This window comes from Pinus tabuliformis, chromosome X (assembly GCF_031772625.1).
Source record: "Pinus tabuliformis cultivar Carrire ecotype Pingquan chromosome X, CPIR1, whole genome shotgun sequence".
Lineage (NCBI taxonomy): Eukaryota > Viridiplantae > Streptophyta > Pinopsida > Pinales > Pinaceae > Pinus > Pinus tabuliformis.
In genome coordinates, this window is record NC_142308.1 from 1,044,017,954 (window position 1) to 1,044,023,007 (window position 5,054).

A 5,054-nucleotide genomic window follows, 5' to 3' on the forward strand; every position below is an offset into this window, starting at 1 on the left:
AAGTTATAAAGTCAAGAATGTAATTGTCATGTATAAGAGACCCTTCTTGGGCATGTTACATATTGTAAGAAAGTCAAAGTCAAGTAAAATAACCATCAAAGTCCTTGTCAAGTGCTTATGATCAAGTCAGCCTTCCAAAGAAGATATGCATCATTCTAGAAGGATATGTTGGCCTAGAAACAAGCACAAGTCGACTTATTTTGAATGGAAAAATAACTATATCAAACTCACTTGAAGAGACTCACTCAAGCATTGAAGAAGTTCAATATAGATAAGAAGAGAAGCCTAGTACCCAATGAAGGATAGAGGAAGAAGAATGAGATAATATTTGATATGTTTTTGGCTAATACTCATTCACACGTGCGAGAATTAGGGCATCATTCTGCTGCAATAGAAGATGAAATTACTATCACTTAAAAGAAGTTGAAGTTTGGGTCAAGGAAGTTCAATTTGTCAAGAAAAATAGTCAAGAGGATAAGATAAGGCCAAAAGAATTCAGAAAGAGGAAAATCAAACCATATTTCAACCACACATGTGATCTAGGGTTTTTACAGAAGGAACTAAAAATTGCAGGTTTGCAACAACTAGCCAAAATTACGAGTTAGGGCCATAATTTGAAGTTGTGACATAGGTTTTACTAGAATTTACTTTGAGAAGAAGAATTTCATTTAGAGGAAGCTTTGACTTTGTCTTGTGGGGGTTGTCAAGGGTCTAGGTCTTGGAATTCATCAACTGAATGTTCTATAAGAAGACAAATTCGTTTGGGTTTTCCTCTCAATATTGGAGAGATTTTGGCCCTGGCTGATAGCCTACATCTTATGTACTTTGTCTCATTTTTCTTTATGATTTGGTAACTATTTGATGAAAGAAGAACGCATAATAATAATCAATTCAAGAAGAACCTAATTAATAAAAGTAAAAAGTGTTCACAAGTAGTTATCATTGCTAGATAAATCATCTCATCTCCCTGCCCTAGATTTCTCAACATGGTATCAGAGATAAGATGACAACTCAAGGAAGGGAAACTTAATAAGGGACACACAAGATCTCAAAGATCAAGGTTCTAGAAGGATATCAAAGGCATAAAAGAATCGAGAAGATCCTCTCATTGCCAAGTAAATTTGAAGACAAAGACTGCTTCATCATCTTGAAGGAAGTGTCAAAGTTGATCAAACAAGAAGTCCATAGTTAAACCATTCTTGGGATCCTCGCTCAGATAATCATCACAATGAATTGAAGAAATCATCAAGTAAAATCATATTGAATTATACTTATCCAAGGGAAGCAAGAAGAAAGGAGTTGTTGGCATCATCAAAAGACTCAAGGTGATCTCCCACTCTTTGGATTCAATGATCACTTTTGAAGAAAACCATCTTCACAAAGAAGAAGCTTTCTGTTACCTATATCATGATCAAATTCAAGAATACAACTGGTTTCATCTTGACAGGTAAGTATATTTTTGTCTACATCTGAATCTGCAAAATGTCTTTTTACAAGGAAAGCAACAAACTAGTTGGGGCTTCAAACTTTCTTGCATGGAAGAAAATGATAGATCTGAACCTCATAGAAAATGAGGTCATGGAGCGCGTTAAGGGATCATTCATGAAAAATCAAAAGGATGATGATAAAGAAATTGGAAGGTATATGAAAGGGGAAGTAAGGGCTCAAACTATTCTCATAGAATCCATCAAGGATCCCCTCATTCCATATGTATCAAAATTATAAACATCAAAAGAAATATATGACAAATTTGTAGAATTATTCTTCGTAACCACTATAGGAGAAGTATATTGTTAAGGAAAGAAATCTACAAGATGAAGATATCAAAAGAAAAAGGAATAACCTCATAATTTATGAGGATATCTGAAATAAGAGATCAACTACAAGAATTGGGAGAGACAATGTATGAAAAATAGATGACTACCACAATTCTCAATGCACTACTAGAAGAATGGGGCAAATTCACATAAAGTAACTATGGGAAGAAGGAAGCTACTCCATTCAATGATTTATGGCCACTATGAAAAATTTAAGAAACTATGTTGAAGGCAAAATCTAATGTAGGATCAAATGAACAAACTCGAGCATATGATGCCATGGCAAAAAGAAAAGAGAAGTTTGGGAAATTCAGTCCTTAGAAAAGAAAGAAGAATATGGAAAAGGTTCAATGCTATGGACGTCAAGAATATGGGAACTACAAGAGATATTGTCCTAATATCAAGAAGGAAAATAACAAAGGACGAAGAGAAGAAGCCCATATCACTGAAGAAGTAGAAAAAGATGAAAAGAAGAAATCCAAGAAGGAGGAAGTAAAATATCTCTACTATGATTGAGATAGTCTTCCTCACCTAGTTATTTTCAATTTTCTGTCTCAAGTTTCCAGTTGTAAAGTATAGCTATCATGAATAATTAGAAGTATTATAGGATGCATCATAGAAGCATACGAGTGAAAGAAAGAGCTCGTGACATCATAATGAAGAAGCATGAAATAACAAAAATAATAGTCTATAGAAGTCACCTATAAAAGTATGTAGGTCTTGATAACCTCATTAGAAGAATAAGTAGTTCCAATGGATAGAATGAATTAATCTAGTATATAGCTCATCACACATAATTCAAAAGGAGAATTTGCAGGATGAGGATGATCAAGATCATTCATTGGAAGGTTCACCTATTGGAAGAAACAAGTGTATCAATGGGAATTCCAACTTGTATGGGATTCATGGGATGATGGTATGATGTCAAAAGAACTGAGGCAAGTCAAGGGATTGAAGTTATTTCAATCAAGGAATCTACCGAAGGAAGTATATATGACCAAAAGGAAGAAACGAGGTATGTATGCACATATTTAATTGAGTCATGTCATATGGTTGCAGATAACATGGATAAATAATCTAACTCACGAGCATGATCAAGAGTAAGGGATATCCCCCTTTGAAAGGATGCATGAAGGTTTACAAAAATAAAGGAACTATGGATAAAAGTTCTTGGGGTGCAATATGTGAAGAAATTAAGGAGAGATCATGAAAAATGAAACTATGAAGAAGACTATCAACATCCAAGGACTAAAATATTTGACTATGATATCTCCATGGGAAAGATATGAAGATCCTGATGAAGTTCGAAAAAGAAAAAGACTCGTGACACTGTATATCTTTTTGAATATGTGTGAATACATGTGCTGGATGTTGATGCAAGAAAAGAGATGTCATGATGAAAGAACCTCACAAAGGTAATTTTGATTTAATGTTCATTTTCTATATTTGGATGAGCCAATGCATGGCCACAAAGGAAAGAGTTGTAGATGTCATCTACAACTGATATTCATGTTATAAGATGAAAGATCCTAAAGGAACCATGACATGAACATGGTAGCAAGGCATGAAGGAAGGCTGAATATGGACTAATGGATCAATTTTTTATGAAAATAAGGATGACATGACTAAAATAATTCTTGAATTAAATTGATGGATGGTCGATGCCCTATGAAGAAGTCCCAAAAGGATGAAGACTCCTAAATAAGGAAAAAGAAGTTCATGACATCAAAAGGGTGAACTATTCAAGAAACTATTTGTCCCATGATCTCTTCCTAAAGAGCTGCTGGAAGCAAGTCCCTAGTCAAGAGGGAGCTTGGGAACATTCCTTCATTGGAATGGGTATATCATCCCTAGTTAAGAGGGAGGGATAGACACATCATTCTTTTCTTCACTTGGGAAGATAGAATGGAGGATTAGGTAAGCACATGGGATCCGATACTCTTTCAGGATGTAATAGGGAATCTAAGATAAGCCATAGAGGACTGATATTATTTGCGGACTGGGAATCCAAGATAAGAATAGTCCTGGTGGAACATACTCTGAGACTTGGGTGGGGTATGTTCTGAGAGAGACAATGATGAGGGTGTCTATAAATCATATGTCTCGCTAGCATTGTGCTTTGATATTGTGGATAGATAGAGATGTTAGTCAAGGCCTTGCTATGTGACAATGCTGGATGATATGATGCTTTACTTTTGGGTTACCAATTTGACTCTTCTTATGAGAATTCTTTAGATTGAGAATGTCCAAGTACCTTGTATGGATTATGAATACCTCCCTAGTTAAGAGGAAGTGTTGAAATATGTAACTAGGTTCAACCTTCATAATGACATATGTAATTTTGATTTTCTGTATTCAATGAAAAGAGAAAAATAAATTTATTATTATTGTTCTCAAGGCATGGGTTTCATGCTAAAGGGAAATTTATTTTAGGTCAAGATCCCATTGTGAGCTCTTAGGATTTGTCATTGAGTTATAAATTTAAGGATGCAATTGTCATGTATAAGAGACCCTTCTTGGGCATGTTACATATTGTAAGAAAGTCAAAGTCAAGTAAAATAACCATCCAAGGCCTTGTCAAGTGCTTATGATCAAGTTGACCTTCCAAAGAAGCTATGGATTTGTTGATGGTGCTGGTCTTGCCAAAATTCAAGGAGGTATCCTCGATATGTGGTCCCAATTAGACCTCACATCATTTGGGATGGGAGCCCCATCTGGAATATGGACCGGTTGCCAGTTTCTTAAATATTTTCCTTGGCTCTAGCTGCCAACAAGAGAGAGGAATGTAAATATGCCTTTGAAAATCAAGTGAGTCTGCTTGGTGAGTGTTTGGTTGTAAGTGTGTCAAGGTTATTCTATTTCGGAGGGAGAAAAAAAAGTGAGCCTCTAAGATAGATGTAATAGTAACACCCTAGTAGAGACACACATAAACAAGAGGGATCCATTTAACATCCAGTATAATAGTCCAAAAAGTTGCGACAGTCAATACAACTGATCAACAAGAGAGATCTGTCTAATATCCAATGGAATAGTCCAAAAGGATGTGAAAAAAATAGTAACCATTACAACTCATTCTCAATATGATAAGTACTAAAATAACCGAAATAGTTCAAATATTTTAGCACAGATGAAAACAAACATGAATTACAAACATCCACAAAATAATATTACAAATATTCATAATCCATGCATGAAGAACGTGTTTGCCATGAGGCTTATTATATTAAGTAAAAGTTC